This window comes from Carassius carassius, chromosome 33, assembly GCF_963082965.1.
Source record: "Carassius carassius chromosome 33, fCarCar2.1, whole genome shotgun sequence".
NCBI classification, from domain to species: Eukaryota; Metazoa; Chordata; class Actinopteri; order Cypriniformes; family Cyprinidae; genus Carassius; species Carassius carassius.
The window spans coordinates 20,885,684-20,905,359 of NC_081787.1; the positions used below are offsets into that span (position 1 = coordinate 20,885,684).

A 19,676-nucleotide genomic window follows, 5' to 3' on the forward strand; every position below is an offset into this window, starting at 1 on the left:
ACTGATCAACTCCATGCCACGCCGCATTGCTGCAGTAATTCAGGCAAAAGGAGCCCCAACTAAGTATTGAGTGCTGTACATGCTCATACTTTTCATGTTCATACTTTTCAGTTGGCCAAGATTTCTTAAGGAATATTCTAATTTTCCGAGATACTGAATTTGGGATTTTCCTTAGTTGTCAGTTATAATCATTAACTAATAATTAAAAGAGATAAATATTTATCTCTGAAATATATATCAGTCTGTGTGTAATGAATGAATATAATATAAAAGTTTCACCTTTTGAATGGAATTAGTGAAATAAATCAATTTTTTGATGATATTCTAATTATATGACCAGCACCTGTATATGTAATCATGCTGAATTTTGGAGGAAAAAACACTGCACTCTTTGTGTGATATTGATTTACTATATGACATGATATAAATATAGGCTATACATTTTCTGCCCCTTTATCTTCAATTTTGTGATCATTCTAAATTTTAAAAGACTGAATCAGGCAGTGAAAGAACCCACTCACATGCACTACTTCACAGAACTTTGTAGCAGTGTTTTGTTTGGTTTTTGGCAAAATACTGATAATGTCATATCACATATCGTTAAAATAACAATTACAATATTATTGCAGACGATAGCCTATATATATATCGCACACCCTACACCACTGTCTTTTTGGATAATTTGTGCAAAACCATTTGCTACACTGTCAAAGCTTCATTTTAACCTCCAATGCAATGATGCAAGTATTTATGTTACCTCTACATGCTTCCAAAGGGTTGATGTCGAAATTTTGTGAACTGCTAGTTTGGTCTCCCTAAGCAAACACTGCTTACACTGCACAATAGATTATAGATATGGCCAGAGGTTCACTTCATTTCATGTGAGGTCAACTTCACTAGAATAGCCTACGACAGTGTTTTGTTTTTGGCTGGGTCTGCACCATAAGGCAATGGGTCTCGTCCATTTGCATATTTCTTCTGATTTTAGCGCCAGTTTGTTCTTGTTCTCAACGCTGCAGCAGGAATTCCTCGGCAGAGAAGTCAGACTGAGAGTACACTCTGCAGTGACAAAGCCTTTTATCAGCAGAAATAATCAAAATTCTAGAGACCAACCTTTGCTAAGGAGCATATTGTTTGAAAAGAGGAGAACTGGTCCAAAGTTCACTTTAGTGATAAGAGCAAGCTTAACTGATTTTATTCTGATGGGAAACATTTTTGTTTGGCATCAAACTGGGGAAAGACTGAACCCTGAGTGCTTAAAGAAGTCAGTGAAAGGTGGATCAGGAGGTGTCTTGATTTAGAGGATGTTTTGTGCACCAGGAGTCGGGCCTAAACCTTAGTAAGAGTTGGGCCTTTTTGGGTATAAAGCTATACATTGCAGGGTGAATGTAAATGTTTATCCCTGCAAGAATCTTCCAATCAGCCTGCAATTGTCATGCAAGACAATGCCCCGATCACACTGCAAAATGGGTAAAGCAGTTCCTTGAAGCTGAAAACATTGAAATAATGAAATGGCCAGGCCAGAGTCCTAGTGAGTAACTAGTGATTTCCTGCGGCCACAGATGTGCTGAAGTCATTCAAAGTGAGGGCCTCTACACTTCCTACTAATTTCTTACAGCTGAAACCTTACAAAATTTTTGTTCTTTTAATTTGAGTAATTTAAATTATTTTTTTCGTTCTATAGTGGTTAATGTTCTCTGAATATCTCAATATATAGTTATAAGTCTGAATATATAGATACAGATTGTAATATAAATGTAAATCAGAGAAGATCATTGATGTCTCTCTCCCCTCCCTCCAGGACATTTACGGAACCCGTCTCACCTGCAAAGCCCTTTGCATTGCAGGTGATCCCACTCACCCATCACACAGCTTCTTCAGACTGAAGGACACATTCATCCATCAGGCTGTCAGGATGCCAAACTCCCTCCTGACCTTGCCCCCCCCCCCCTTCCCCATGCACCACTGAACTCTGAACCCCCCCCCCCCCCATCTCCCACTACACACTGGGACCTACACCAGACACTTTGTGCAGCATTGGTCTGCTCACTACCTTATTCAACATTTAACTGACTTCATTCAAATACCTCTTTTGTCAGTTTAAATAAAGAACTGCTTTACGACACTTTAATCTAAGTAAATAAGCTCGTTGCAATAAAATCATTATATCTTTGTTTACTTTACTGGTTTGCACTCTATCTGCCATGTGCCTTGTGTGGATTTACTTATCTCTCTTTTTACATGACCTATTTGTATAGTTGTACTTTATGTTTTATCTGTATTTACTGCTCTACTGTTAGTGTTATCTGTATGCACCAAGGGTCTGAGAGTAACACAATTTAAATTCTATGTATGTACTTTACATGTGGAAGAATCGACAATACAGCAGACCTAACTTGATCACATATGTGGAATGATGTCTAAAAGTTATTATTTTTATTTTCACTAACACCTAGATATAAAAAATTGAATAAAATGTCAACAATAAAAATTGCTAACTAGCTAATTTAACTGATTATCTTAGAAGTCCATAGATATCTCTATTATTTAATACGGTTGATAACATGTTCTCTGATAAGCAGAAGAGATGACACCTGGGGTGTGTTCAGCCCAGACAAAAACGGTGCAAATCGTTTTTAAACGGAAACGGTGGTGCGTTGAACCCCCTGTGTTGCAACTATTGCAGCTGAGAAGGCCATTCTTTGGGTTCTTTTTGAAGAATTTTTGGAGCCTGATGAAATTGGTATAAATACGTGTTTAATACTGCAAAATATGCTCAATGTTACAGCCGCTGCCCTTGTTATCCAGAATAAAAGAGAACATCCTAATCGACTGAGGGGAAACTGTTGTTCCTAATTATTATGATACAAAATTTGCCTCGTGTTTCAGGATGAAAAGACAAACATTTCAGATGAAGGATAATCCACTTCTTACCTCCTTATTGTGATTATATAGGCTTATCATTATTGCTGATCGCTGTTATTGTGCTAAGTTATTGTAATATTTATCACTATATAATCAGAGGGGCATAGAAAAGTTTATTAAAGTGTTACTCCATAATACAATAGCAACATATATAAATATGTATAGTATTTTTATGTTACATTAATCAGTATTTAGCACACCTTACTAACGAAAGGATCAGAAGAGATTGAAATAACTAAATGATTTAAGAGAGATTTAAAGAAGTTCCAGATCTATAATTGTGCTCTTATTATTTGAGTTATTTTGCCTTTAATGTAAATAAGCATGTGCAAACAATATACTCTTGTGAATTTGTTTTGATGTTAATTACATTGTGCAAACTGTCTTTTTAATACAGCATGGTTTATATACATGTTGCTGCTGATTGGACTGACATGTTTGACACACACATCTCAAACCCCGTTGCACTATGGTTGCACACCGTTTCCAGAAAATATGTCTTTCAAACCGGAAATAGCAAAACAGTGCACAGCGGTTTGAGCTTGAACTTGCCCCTTTCTTCTGGGTTTGGTCAGGTGACATTCGACCTATACCCTATTGCTCGCCAGTTGTAATGTAAAAATGTAAATCATTAATAAATCTAAATATATATTTTTAAATCTTAATATATAAATGTAAACTGTGAATATTTACTTTTAATTTTGAATATATACATGAAAGTTGCAATATATAGATATATCTGAATATATAGATTAAAAAAAACAATATATAAATACAAATCATGTGTTACAGACATGCCAGGTTCCACCACCAACCAATCACAGCGCACTCCCTCACCTGATTACTAATCACTCCCACCTGATCCTCATCCACCTGCAATCACCATATCACTACAAATACCACACACACGCACCCAGTCAGCGTCCGGTCTTGTTCGCAACAAGGCCTTACCTGTATGCTTACTCTAAGGACTAACGCTATCTCTACTTACCTCTCTCCAGCGATCTCCAGAAGCTCCCCGTCTTCTTCATGCGTGTGTGTGTGTATCCACTTCCTCCAGCGTCTAAAACCATTCTACTATGGATCCCTTCATCGCTGCCTTCAGCACCATCACATCACCCAGCACTACCCGCTCCTCTGCTTGTGCCTCAATAAACTGTGTTTCTCTTTCGTTCAGCCTCCTGTCCGGGTATTCCGTAACAGAAGACTGGACCAAGACTGATCGGCACAAGCATGAGCCTCACGGACCCCTTCCAGGACGTGGTTGATGCTTTGCGTCAGACACTAACCACTCTTCCCGCATCCCCATCACCTGCGAGCACTTCTGTTGACAACACCACGCCTTCCTGATATCTCAATTACAAGGTAAAGCACTTCAGTGGGCCGATCCAATTTGGAAATAGAATAACCCAGTTATCCAGTCTTATTCTAGCTTCATCGACCATTTCCGGGAAGTTTTCGGCAAACCAGCTTGGGACTCTTCCATTGGTGAGAAGCTTTATAACTTGAAAAAGGGAAAAATGTCTGTCAATGAATATGCTCTTAAGATCAGGACTCTTGCAGCCATCGGGCTAGAATGCTTCATTCAACTCTCCATCCGCTTCGCCACCCGTATGCAGTCGTGCTTTGAAGAACACCAGTGCCAGGTGTATTCCAACTCGCCACTCTGCCGACCAGAGACCGTCAGCTCCCCAAAACCAGCAAGCGAGCCCATGCTAGTCGATTCCTATTGACTCACTGCTGCTGAACGACAAAGACGGCTGGCCCATTATCTGTGTCTCTACTGTGCATCTCCGGGGCATATCATCTCCGTATGCCCCGTCCGTCCTCCTCGTCCCATGGTGAGTGCCATTCTCCCTTCGAAGTATCAAATGAAACCACTCACCACTATATTGACACTTACTGCCGCTGACATCTCTCTTCCAGTTTCCGCCCTCCTCGATTCTGGCTCAGCCGGCAACTTCATCTCCGGCGCCCTCTGCCGTCACCTCTAGCTCGCTACCACGGCAACGTCGTCAGCCTACCAGGTCCACACAATAACTGGAAAGCCTTTGAGTCGAAGATGTATCCGTCATAGTGTGGGCCCCATCACCCTCCAAACTACTCCATCAAGAGGAAATCCACCTGCTGGTTCTGGAGGAATCCACAGCTGACGTCATCCTAGGGTGCCCGTGGTTGGAGCAGCACAATCCAGTCATCTCATGGAAGATGGGCGAGGTCCTGAAGTGGGGCGACTCCTGTTTCCAGGGCTGCATCACTGGTTACCCTGTTTCCGCCAAACTTTCCCCGGAACCTCTCCCTGTATGTACCACCTCCATCAAGAGCCCTGTGGAACAGCAATTCATCTCCCTTTTGACCTGTTACGCCCCCTTCAGCGATGTATTCTGCCCCAAACGGGCCTCCAAGCTACCTCCACACCGGCCGTGGGACTGTGCCATCGATCTGCTTCCGGGTGAACCAGTGCCTAAAGGAAGGATATATCCCCTTTCCATCCCGGAGGAGAAGGCCATGGAGGATTACATCAAGGAGGCGCTGGCTCAGGGTTGCATTCGTCCATCTACCTCCCCTGCTGCTTCCAGTTTTTTCTTTGTGGAGAAGAAGGATGGAGACTTATGGCCCTGTATTGACTACCGTGCCCTCAACAATATAACAGTCAAGTTCCGCTATCCACTTCCCCTCGTCCCCGCTGCCCTGGAACATCTCCGTGGTGCCACTGTGTTCACCAAGTTGGACCTCCGCAGCATGTACAACCTCATTTGGATACGTGAGGGGGACGAGTGAAAAACTGCCTTCATCACCCCTACTGGCAACTATGAGTACTTGGGGATGCCGTATGGACTTGTTAACGCCCCCTTCGTGTTCCAAGACCTCATCCATGAGGTGCTCCGGGAGTTCCTCCATAAGTTCGTCCTCATCTACATAGATGATATCCTCATTTACTCCCGGAGCCTAGCGGAACATCATCGCCACGTTGCGGCAGTCCTGCAACGCCTGAGGGCCTTTCAGCTCTACCTCAAGGCCGAGAAATGCTCCTTCCACCAGCCCTCAGTGCAGTTCCTTGGATATAACATCTTCAGCAGTGGCATCCGGATGGACGAGGGGAAGGTAAACGCTGTCAGAAACTGGCCCACTCCTACCACTATCAAAGAACTCCAACGATTCCTCGGCTTTGCCAATTTCTACAGACGCTTCATACAAAATTACAATTCCATCACCAACCCTCTCACTAGCCTCCTCCGAAACAAACACAAATCACTGTCATGGACCCCAGCCGCCAGCCGCTTCCTCCGTACCTTCTGCCATGGCCACCAGGACTCTTGGAACCAGTTCCTAGGGTGGGCTGGGTACGCACAGAACTCCCTGCGACAACCCACCACTGGGCTCACTCCATTCCAGTGCATGCTCGGCTACAACCACCGCTCTTCCCATGGTCAGGTGAACCCTCAGACATCCCCTCCATCGACTACTGCTTCCGAGAGAGCGAGATGGTCTGGGACGCGGCTCACCATCAAGGATGACAGCAGACCTTCGCAGATCTGACGCTTCGGAATACCAACCTGGTCAGAAGGTCTGGCTGTCCACCCGGGACATCCGCCTGCGCCTACCCTGCCGCAAGCTGAGTCCCAGATTCATTGGCCCATTCACCATCTTAGAGCAGATCAATCCGGTTACTTTCAAACTCCAATTACCACCTGAGTACCGGATTCACCCCACTTTCCATGTGTCACTCTTCAAGCCTTACCGTCCCTCTTTTTCTCCCTCCACAGAACCTGGCGTAGCCGAAGCTCCCCCTCCTCTCCTCCTTAAAGATGGGGCTGCCTACGAATTCGTGACATCCTGGACCCCCCCCCCGGCGGCGTGGTGGACAATTTGAGTACCTAGTGGACTGGGAAGGATATGGTCCAAAGGAATGCTCATGGGTCCCACGCAACAACATCCTGGATCCGAACCTACTAGACACCTTCCACTCCAATAATCATGATAGACCAGCTCCTAGAGGAAGAGGACGTCCACCACGTCGTCGGGGTCCTCAGCCCTCAGGAGCGGGCCGTGGGGAGGGGGGTACTGTTACAGACAAGCCAGGTTCAACCACCAATCAATCACAGCGCACTCCCTCACCTGAATACTAATCACTCCCACCTGATCCTCATCCACCTGCAATCACCATATCACTACAAATACCACACACACGCACCCAGTCAGCGTCCGGTCTCGTTCGCAACAAGGTCTTACCTGTATGCTTACTCTAAGGACTAACTCTATCTCTAGTTACCTCTCTCCAGCGATCTCCAGAAGCTCCCCGTCTTCTTCGTGCGTGTGTGTGTATCCACTTTCTCCAGCATCTGAAACCATTCTACTACGGATCCCTTCATCACTGCCTCGAGCACCATCACATCACCCAGCACTACCCGCTCCTCTGCTTGTGCCTCAATAAACTTTGTTTCTGTTACTTTCAGCCTCCTGTCCGGGTATTCCGTAACATCATGAATATATGCATAGAAGTTAATCTGAATATATAGTTAAAAGTAGGGCTGCTCCGATCACGATCGGCCGATCGTTATGTGCATCTCGTCAGTAAAGCCGGTTCTCTATTCAGCGGTAAATTCCATCAGGTGCGTGATTTCACATAGAGCAGCTGTTACTACACAGAGCCATTGTTAACTGAGAAGCTGCAAAAATCCACGTTCATTTTCAGAGTTTATTTGCGCATCTTCTCAGTTAACAACGACTCTGTGTAAGTAACAGCTGCTCTATGTGAAATCACGCACCTGATGGAATTTACCGCTGATTAGAGAACCGGCTTTACTGATGAGATGCGCATTAATGATTGGCCAATCGTGATCGGAGCAGCCCTAGTTAAAAGTCTGAATAAATATAATTAAATCCTTAAAATATAGTTGTAAGTTTAAATATATATTTATTATTCAGACTAGAAAGGCTGAACTATTCTTCTCTGTAAAAAGGTTAAACTACTTTTAGAGTGCATTATTTAAAAAGTATGTGTAAATGACTACCACTTTATAGTACATTTATGATTTATTTAGCAATATTAGCAAACTCTACACTGCATACTATTTATTACAAGTAGAATGCGAAATAGTTGCAATATGCAATGATACAGTATGTAGTATGCAATTTTAAAATAAAGTATTTTACAATACTAGCATACTGTACATGGCATACTGCATACTATTAAAAGGAGCATGTGAAATTTACAGTGATAAACATTCCAAACACTGAATTTAGCAATAATAGAATACTCTGCACTGCATACCATTATGTGAAATAGTATGCAGTATACAATGCTAAACATTTTAAAGTTTAGAAGACTGCATCTTTTAATTTAGCAATTCTGCTCTGTATACTATTTAGAAAGCATATTAAATAGTATGGATTATGCAGTGTACAGTATGCTTGTATTGTATCTTAAACAGTCTGTTTGTGGAGTGTTTAAACTTGTTTGGTGTGTATGTGTGGTTTATGGAGTGTGTTCAGTCTCCGTGTGTGTGGAGCGTAGGTCACTTAATGAAAGCCGATTATCCTGTGTGTGTCACCGTTGGCTGTTAACCTCCTCACCCCTCCTGCGGGCTGACCGTGGGGGGCCGTGAGCGAAGGAGGGGGAGCTGTCGGCAGCTGCCACAAGCCTTGCTGCGCCCGGCACTGGCAGAGCTCCTACTCGAGCCCCCTGCTTCCCACGGCCTGCTGGGCCTCAGACCCGACGCTGTCTGCCCCCAACACCAGCCAACCAGTCAAGCAGCACTGCCCACCTGCCCGGCCCCGGGGCATATTCACACACACACACACACACACACACACACACACACACACACACACACACACACACACACACACACACACAGATGGGCCTCCTGCTCATATTGTGTGCGTTTGTTTCATGAGAATGAGGGATAAAATGAACAGCAATAAAGTTGGACAAGATTCTGTATCAGAAGAATACTCAGAGGTCAAGAGATTCAGATTCTCAGAGGTCAGAAGAATACTCAGAGGTCAAGAGATTCAGATTCTCAGAGGTCAGAAGAATACTCAGAGGTCAAGAGATTCCTCCAAAAATGACAATTCGGTTAGCTGTCGAGCTTGCTTTTTTATAGTTCAGTTCTGTTGGTTGATGTGAAAACAAAACCTGAATGCAACCCATTTTGAAACTGGAATGAAACCTAATCCAGCCTAACTTGCAGAAGTGAACCACTAATGTTGCATCATTGCACAATTCACACTTACAATGAATCTCACAGCTGTATAGTGAGCAACCTGCATTTCTTGCACAAATAGATTTTTAGTGAATCTCACAGTGATGATGCAAATATGCTCTGTTTGGCATCACAGGTACAATGTGAAAACAGACCTGTAGGGCCGAAGGGAATGAAGTGAGTCGCGGTTTGGTGTGGATGAAGCAATCAAACCCAGAGTGAAAACAGCCTGAAACACAGAGACGTCTGCAGCCCAACTTTGATTATTAGAAGTGTGCAAATGTAATAATGAACATCACACACACATACATTCATTGCTCAACTTTTTAAGATGATCCCTTGCGTTGTTTCTGTGTGGTATTGTTATGTGTGTGTGTGTGTGTGTGTGTGTGTGTGTGTGTGAATGAGGGTCGTTTATCTTACTCAAGCTGTTCTTGTATAAAAGCCCTCCAGCTCGGCCCACACAACTCAATTTGACCATCTCACAAAACATTATTAACTGCGAAACACCCTCCCTCTCGCTCCCTTCAGCCGACTGATGTCTTCTGTTTTGCGTTTGGATCGTGTGTGCGTGTGCATGTGTGTTTGTTTGTGCTCCCCAGATGGGGGTGACCCTGACCGGCCCCTCCTGCTGAACACCCACCTGTCACACACGCCCACACACACACACACACACACACACACACACACACACACACACACACACACACACACACTTCATGTGACGATTTAAATGTAAGACAGGCCATTAGACTATCATCAGATGTCTAGATAAAATACTAGACTTTTCATAAATGATGAAACACTTAAACTTTAAACTAAAGACAGAGTGAAGAGTTTGACTAAGTGACATGAAAATAACCAAAGAGCACTACCAAAAAATTATTTTTATCAATATTTCTGTGCTGTTTTTCAGAAACTGTTTATGGGTTAGGGTTATTTTTTTATTTGTATTTATATCTGTTTATAATTGTTTTTATATTATTCTATATTGCTGTTTTGTTTTTGTTTTTTTTACTATCCTAACAATTTCAGATTGTTTTAATTTAATTTATTTTTGCTATTAATGTCTATAATTTTTATTCATTTTTATTTCAGTACATCAAGTTACAAAAATATTTAAAATAAGTAACGTTTTATATGTAAATTTCTGAAATAATTTATTTAAATATTTTATTTCAGTTAAGTTTTAAAACACTTTTCACGTTTTTTTTTAATTGACTATAATAATTCTTATAACTCTTTAAAAACACTTATTCTAACTGAGGAAAAAACGAGAAATATACTAAATGCATAAGAACAATTCTTTGCAGTGTGACAATCTAAAACTAAACTAACAAACAAAAAAATCTAAACTGTGTTTTATGATCTCATTTATTAGGAATATTTGGATATTTGTAATCATAAGACAATTTTAATGAACTGCAGAAAAAAAAGAATTAGTAATAGATATTAGATTTTTACACTTTCTGAAGATGAATCTGTCAAAGACCTATTTCAGGAAATTTTGAACGCTTGCAAATTGAAGGTCTTCTGTAATGAAACATTGCTAATACAAGTAAAAAACAATGTCTGCAGCCAGCAGTTTGTTTACATTTTCTGAAGCAAGAATCATCAGTCACACCCACAATGTTACGGTTTTGAGGGAGTTGCCAGTGCGTTACTATGTGGCTGCTAGGGTGTTCAGGGAGGTTGCTAATCTTCTGGTCTTTTAATGTGTGTCTGTGGGTTTCATTCACATGTTTTCTGGTCCAGCAGGTGAAAGTGTTGCGTCTGATCAGTAAAGCACCAGAACACTCTCCTTTTGGGAATCACTCCTGTCTGGATGATGATGCACTTATGCACACAATCAACTTTATAGTTAAAGGGATAGTTCACTCAAAAATGAAAATTATATGTTTTTTTGCTTACCTCCAGGGCATCCAAGATGTAGGTGACTTTGTTTCTTCAGTAGAACACAAATTATGATTTTTAGCGTCAGTCTTTCCAGTCTCTCCGTCGTACAATATATGGCAAATGATAAAAGAATCTATGAGAGTAAAAAAAATAAACATATACAGACAAATCTATATTATTAAACCCAGAGGCTCGTGACGATACATTAATGACAGTCTGTGCAAGAAGCTGAACAGTATTTATACAGTTTTAGTTTTTTTTGTTTTTACCTCTGATTCACGCAATGTCCGAACTGTTATAACTCTCCTGAGTGCGTCCTCCTGAGCATGTTCTCAGCAGCGGTGTCTTCTTCTTCTTCTTGCATCATGGCAGATCACAGACTTATAAGTGCGTTACTGCCACCTATCTCTCAAATGGACCATTGACACTAGGGCTGCGCCGATCACGATCGGCCGATCGTTAATGCGCATCTCGTCAGTAAAGCCGGTTATCTAATCAGCGGTAAATTCCATCAGGTGCTTTCACATATTTCACATAGAGCAGCTGTTACTACACATAGCCATTGTTAACTGAGAAGCTGCGCAAATCCAAGTTCATTTTCAGCATTTATTTGCGCATCTTCTCAGTTAACGACGGCTCTGTGTAGTAACAGCTGCTCTATGTGAAATCACGCACCTGATGGAATTTACCGCTGATTAGAGAACCGGCTTTACCTACGAGATGCGCAGTAACGATCGTGACCGGAGCACCCCTAATTGACACTCTATCTACAATCTCAATTAGGAGTGTCAATGGTCCATTTGAGAGATAGGTGGCAGTAATGCACTGATAAATCTGCGATCTGCCATAATGCAAGAAGAAGAAGAAGAATGCCTCAAGCGCTTGCTGCTATGAAGCGTGTTCACAAGAGTTATAACAGTTCGGACATGAATCAGAGGTAAAAAAAAACAAAAAAAAAAAAAAAAAATAGAAAAATATATAATTACTGTTCAGTTTCTTCCACAGACCGATCGTTTTGTGTCTTTACACATAAATGTATCGTCACGAGCTGCAGGGTTTAATATGGATTTGTCTGTGCATGTTTTTTTTACTCTCCTAGATTCTGTGACCATCTGCCATGCATTGTATGACTGAGAGACTGCAACAACTTAAGCTAAAAACAATAATTTGTATTCTACTGAAGAAACAAAGTCACTCTCATCTTGGATGCCCTGGGGGCAAGCAGATAAACATTAAAAAAAATAATAATTTGGGTGAACTAAGTAATGCTACTTGTAGCCAGTAGTACTGATGAAATAAATAGCCATTTAAACATTCTTATAAATCTTGATGTTGCAGACGGTTGATGTTTGTATGTCAGTGTGTGTGATTGTTTATTCCATATGCCGTACAGTACAGGATGACGGTGTTTTCCGCCCCCTTCCTCTGGTGATAATTGATTCGTGGTGAGTTGTGCTGATTGGTGAGAGGCACCCCAGGGGCGGGACAGACAGCAGCTGCCCGCTCTCTCTCTCTCTCTCTCGCTTCTGACCAGCTCTGGTTCTCACTGTCATTTTATTTTTATTGTAGTCTCATTCTCTAGTTTTGTTTTTCTCTTTGGTTTTTTATACTATTACTAATGACCTGATGAAAGGTTGGAATAATTAAAGATAAAAATTAAAATAAAGTCTCTTCTGCTCACCAAGGCCAAAAATACAGTAAAAATCACAAATATCGTGAAATAGTATTACCATTTAAAATAAGTGTTTCCTATTTCAATATACTTTAAAATTAGTGATGATAAAGCTGAATTTTCAGCATTATTATTCCAGTCTTCAGTGTCACATGATCTTTCAAAAATGATTCGATCTAATATGATGATTTGCTGCTCAAGAAACTTTTCTAATTATTATCAGAAATGTTATTAATTCTCAGAAATGTGTGATGTTGAAAACAGTTGTGCAGCTTTGTATGTTTAAGGAAACTGTGATACATTACCATTCAAAATGTGTTAAAATTTTGCAAGTTGCATTAAATTGATCAAGTGACAATGATTTGCAATACTAAAATACGTGCAATAGATTTCGGCCACACCTTAGTTTGGGGACCAATTCAACTATTGACTATGACATTTGCCTCAATAAACTCACAATTTGCTGCCTATTAATAGTTAGCAAGGTAGCTGTCAAGTTTAGGTATGGGGTTGGATAAAGGGATATAAAATATGGTCATGCAGAATAAAACAATTATATGTGCTTTATAAGTTCTAATAAACAGCCAATTTGCTAATAATATGCATGCTATAGTTAATAGTGAGTTGGTCCCTAAACTAAAGTGTAACCAAGACTTCTGTTTCAAATAAATGCTGTTCTTTTGAACTTTCTATTCATCAAACAATCCTGAAAATAAAAATAAAAATTGTATTGTCCACAATAATATTAATTAGCACAACATTTTTCGTAATAATACGAAAAATAAATTATGTTTATTGAGCAGCAAATTGGCATTATAATGATTTCTGAAGGATCATGTGACACTGAAGACTGGAGTAATGATGCTGAAAATTCATTTGACAGTATTCATTTTACAGTATATTAAAATATTTTAATTTCTTTTTTTACTGTAGCTTTTATCAAATAAATGCAGCCTTGGAGAACAGAAGAGACTTTCAAAACCATTTCTTTATTTTTTATTACTATTATTCCAAACTTGACTGGTGGTGTATATATGCATCTTTATCTTTCATATGCACATGGGTAATGATTTAAACAAACTAACTCTAAGTGTTAAACATAACTCATGCTGCTCTGTTTGTGCTTCATACGACTTGTTGAGGAGAGGAGACCACATTATCAACCATACAGCAACTCCCTGGCAAATACCCACTGTAAGTTTTATACTCACAAGAATCACTTCTGTTTCCTTTAGACTCTCTATTTGTCACATATAAACACAGATGCGAACGATGACAGACACACACTCATGAGGAGAGCGGATGTTGGCACAGACAGGCTCTCGCAGCAGATTGTTCCTCTCAGAGGCTGTCGAGGGGTGTGAGGGTGAGGGCTGCACCGCACGGGTCTTTATCAGTTTCATTACTGTGGATTTTCTTACTCATTATTAACCAAGCAGCACACATCAGATAAGTCTGTGTTTGTGCTGTTGGAAAACCATCAATGATCAGATGCCATGAAAGTAAGTGCCACCACAGAAAACAAGTATATGCCATTTACAATTATTTTATTTCATTTAAATTTTGCTGTCCCAGCTATTTTTAAACATTTTATTTGATTTTATTTTGCTGTTCCAGCTATGTTTACAAATGTTTTATATTATTTTATTTTGCTGTCTTAGATATATTTACAATAATTTATTTAATTATTATTATAATATTTTAACTGTTTACAATTGTATTGTTTATTTTATTAGAATTTTGCTGTCCTAGCTTTGCTTTGTTCATTTTGTTGTATTTGTTTAATTGTATTATTTTATTTTAAAAATTATTTATTTTAAAATGATTTACTTTAAAGTTTTATTTAAAAAATGTTTTACTACATTCTATTTTGGTTCTGGGAATTGTGCTATTTTTTTATTTATGTGAATAAAATTATGTTTATAGGTTAACATTACAGCATTGAATTTGTTTGTATTAATAATACCAATTTCAACTTTCATATATTTTGATATATCGTTTACATTATTGTAATGTTTTAAAAAGTTAATGTGGAAGCTAATATTATTTCCACATTCGGAAGGATGTTCTTTAACTCTCAGAACTTTCACATTCCTCTTATAGATTTTCAAAAACTCATAAACAGGATCCTCATCCCTGAACAAAGACAGTGTGATTTATATTCCAGTCATACTGTCACTGTGCAAAATGAGTTTTTACATTCAGCCACATGATCAGGTAAAACATCTCAAACTTTTGTCATTTGAGGAGTTTAATCTGCAGCACAGACACACCTCACATCAAACACTGATTTAACATGACAAGCTAATAAAACGTGTCTGTGTAACCATTCAAACACTGGAAATCTGATAGCTTGCTCTTTCTTTTTTTCTTGTTTCTCTTCCACACCGTGGCTGCATTCATATATGCCCTAAATATGAAAGATCATGATTGGCGTCGCATCTCAATTAATTGCCCAGATGGTATACTGTTTTTTTTCCCTGTGGCTTATATTACCCACAATTCCTTGCTCTGGGGAAGACTTTGTGATTTGTACTTGTGCATTTCAAATATTGAGGAATCCAAGCCTGAAGTAGCCAGTGAGGTTTTAACCTAAAACATTAAATCCTAAAAGGTTGAAGCTATGTCTTACCTATACTTTAGCAAGATGTAAACATACAGTATACACACACACACACACATATATATATATATATATATATATATATATATATATATATAGTAGATATTTACTAACCACCTTGAATTACATTTGACATGTATTTTGACATTTTTCCAGTTATTCAGATTTAACTAAACTGTTTAAAGCATTTATGTCAGGGTTGTACCCCTTTGTCTTGTCCTTGTTTCTCTAATTGTGTTCACCAGAAAGCACGGTTAACTTACCATAAGTTAAACCCTGAACTTTTGGATAATTAACCACAAACCTTGCTTACTGAAGAATGTGTCCGGGAGTAAGTTCCTTCAACTCAGAGTATGTTCTTCAAAAGCGAGCCACGCTGTTTCTTTCTTCTTTTGTTCAATGGCCGTTTACACGCTTAGTGCATATCGCCACCTAATTGATGGTTCATAAAAAAAAAAAAAAAAGGTTTAATCTTTAATCCTTTAGAATATGAATTATATTGTTTGTTTGTTTGATGCTAATTATATATATGCTAATTATTATATAAGTCATATCAGATATGTATTCTGATTTAGAATTTAGACATTTTAGAAAATGTAGATCCATGAGTGAGATTATAATATAAAATGTAATAAATATAAATAATATAATAAATTAAACATTACCTTGTCATAGTGTTTTATAATTTATACAGATAACTGTTATATATGTCAATAAAATAAATAATAATCATATTAGAATAATATTGAGAGTGAGGAGTTGTCGTCATAGCACAGAGCCCCTCCCCTCGATATCACAGTCTCCGCCATGTTGGCAGGACATTAAAGAGCTCCGAAATGTGTAGTCGCGCGACTCGTGCCTCTGTGAAGTTCTGAAGGCGTTGCCCCTGGCAACCGATAGCGTGTCATGGTGCATTATCCTGCTGGAAGTAGCCATCAGAAGATCTATACATTGTAGTCATAAAGGGATGTACATGGTCAGCAACAATACTCAGATAGGCTGTGGTCATAGGCGGAAATCGCGGGGGGGTTGGGGGTGGTCCGGACCCCCTCTATCTGAGGGTTGTCCCTCCCTAAAATATAATTGAAATATGTGTATTGTAAATAATATAATGATAAATAGTTAAACTAATTGTGTAAGTAGTAAAACAATACAAATGCAAACGGAGCAACAACAAAAAAAGTTTTGAACATCTCGAGTTCCCCCTGCTTTGCCTCACAGTGCTTTGGTCCACTACCTGCTCCCCTTTTACCTCACCACCACCGTCACACACACACACACACACACACACACAGTCCGGTGCGAGAAAACAACGTGTTTCAGTAGTTGTGGAACTCCATAAGTCAAGCTTACTTTATTCACATTAAACATCGGATGACGTGATTATTTTCTCTTTAATATAGATGATGTCGAGTCATTAATAAATGATGTCCAAAAATATATTTGCGTACCAACTTACTATTGTTACCGATGTAGTCTGTGCTGTTAGCGATTATAACGTTTACCCTTGTTTTATACAGGCGTTTACCTAGCTTGTTTAAAAAACGTCTTACACACACCCATAGTGTACGTATATACAAGTCTTGTACGTTAGATTAGACTAGTGCAGGTGCGCATTTAGATTTCCCCGCGTTCACTATGATTTAGTCGGTTTCAGTGGCGGCTCTAGACAAATTTTACTAGGGGTGCTAAGGAGGGCCCAGTGTTTAACCAGAGGGGCACATTAAAAATGGCAACATATTTTATTTAAATGTAATGCAAGTAATTCTTGAAAAAATCTACACAGTAATTTTACACAATCTAAACATGTTAATAAAAACAAATTACTATTAGTACTCTTATAAAATTCAATCAGGCAATCAATCATTTCACAATTTAATATTTATATATAAATGTCAAGAATTCAGAAGTGTATATATTAATAATGCTTACACTACACTACACAGAAATAATATACAATTAAATTATGCTTATTTTAAATGTATTGTGCAGGCTAAAAATATAATAAGCTTTTAATAATCTTTCAGAGCGCAAAACCATGATAATATGAAACGCTTCAAAACTGAGCTCACAAAGGGATTTTAAAAGTTTACGGCTTTTAAAACATGTGTGTGATCTAACAGGCTCAAGTGAGTCTTTTAAAAACAGCAACAAACATAAAATACAAATACACAAAATAAAGTCATTTTATGCAAATCCACAGCCTTTTTATCTACAGATCAAGCATTATAATGTGAGTATATAATATTGGAGAGAGTTTTACCATGCATCCTGCTGTAAATGGACGAGGTGCGCGCTATTTGATTACTGAATGGAGAATGATTGACAGCCACAGAGGAGGGAAAACAAGGTTTCCGTAAACTTTAATTTAATGATGAAAATAGTCTTCTGTCCATAACATTAAGCAATGGAATTGCTTCAGATGACTTTGAGAAATAATAATCAGACCAAAGTCACCCAAACTGATGTGAAAAAAACGGGAGGCGCCGAAAAGTGCGATGTTTGCATCCCTGAATATGATTAAGTTCCTAACATAGACAGTAAAAGAAATGGACACAGCGACCCCATTGGAACTCAATTGAGACAAGTGAAGCCCATTTTTAGCGATTTTTAGCACTTCCGTTTCTGACGCGCAGACTCAAACTAAGCTTGATGACATCAGCAACCTGTCTGACAGATGTAAATCTTCTAGTAGCTGTGCGTGCAAACTGCCATCGTTAATCTTGCAGAGACGGCGAGCTTGAGGGGGGAGTTCTTTGGCGTGAGTGAGGAGGAGTAAGTATTCTGATTAATTATTTTGTATAGTATTTTAAAATGTAACGCCAGGGCGTGTATCTATGGGCTTCTCTCTTGATGTCTCCCCAATTGCCTGCGAGCTTCTCCTCCTGTCTTTACGGTAATTTCTCTACTGTGCGACAGAGAGTCGAGTGGTTATGACGCAATCGTTAGCCTATTTTTACAAAAACTGTTTCTACGGGGCCATAATGTAACATAGAAGGTAATGGAGCCCTTTCCCCATTGTCGTGTATCTTTAGAAATAAATAATGGACAAATGGAGTCTTTAAATGCCTCAGAAGTTATTCGCTGTCAAAGTGACGCCAAAATGAATGGGAGTCAATGGGATGCTAACGCAAGTGAAGTTCTGCTACAAGATGGCGGCACGCGGCCGACTTCAACTTCTGGTCAACTTCCTTCCCGCCTGGTTCCTAAGTGTTTAGGTGCGCTGCACTAATTTACCCGTGTAGAACTTAGCGTCACATTAGTTCCGCTTTTGGCGCTCGCGGGTAAAATCCATAGACAGTAAAAGAAAATCATATTCCTTTTTTTTTTAGCATGGGGGTGGCCACAGGGGTGGCCAGGGACATGTCTACAGAGGCACGGGCCTCCCTAGGTTTCCGTGTAGAACCGCCACTGTTCTCCCCAAATTTTGAGATGAAAATTCTAAAGATTAAATGTTAATAAAATTCTCTATTCATTTCAGTTCATGTCTCAGAATGTATATATTTTTGTTTGTAATTTCACAGTTGTAATACCATTACATGATAGCTCCGCTTTTCTATCGCAAATGTGCCGAATCTGCTGATGTAATCACAACTGCTAAGTGAAACAGAAGGGGAGGGGGAGGCCAGGGGAACCAATCAGCATCGAGTGTTCACTTTCAGCGCTGAGGAGTGCTGAGAAAAGTAATGTCATAGAGGATGCTAGCCTCCCTTCTGGAATATCAACCAACCATCATAAAGACATAAATTATGTGCTATTAGTTTGAACCTGTTTTTATACAGTCTATGGTCTGAACGTCTCCCGGAGAGACTGGGCTGATAATTTACCAACTATTTATAATGAGTAGCGATATTGAATATATTTTCTTTATGGTTTCTGACTAAAAAACTCCAAAAAGCCATTTTAAAGTGGTTAAGCAAATAATAATAATAACAATCGGCTGGGATCCCCAGACCAATACAATTAGTTTGCCTCCTCTATTTTAAAATCCACGAGCCGCCACTGGTCGGTTTATTTCATTTAATATAGTTAATCTAATATAACATCATACTAAGAGTGCAGTTGTTCTCCAGATATTAGCATAACAAATGTGATTTTGATTTTTATAAAAATTTAATAAACAAGAAGTTAATTTTGTTCATTTTAGGCACCATATTGACTGTTTTAGCTCTATTTCACCAACTAAAAAAGTTGAAAACTAAGCTACAGCAGTAACAGCACTGTAATTGTGTCTTTGAGAAACACACTGAGGAGGTGTTTCCTAACTGAATGAATCCACTTTTTGAACAAATTAGTCATTGACGTCATAAATTATAATTTTTTGTTTTTTCCCCTCACTTTCACGTCTATA

At 39.3% G+C, this 19,676-nt stretch overlaps 1 protein-coding gene across 1 annotated transcript in view; it reads left to right on the forward strand.

Moving 5' to 3' along the window:
* The window catches only part of LOC132113949 (TBC1 domain family member 9B-like), a 336,715-nt gene that overhangs the window by 271,370 nt on the left and 45,669 nt on the right, over positions 1 to 19,676 (forward strand). The window lies entirely within an intron of this gene.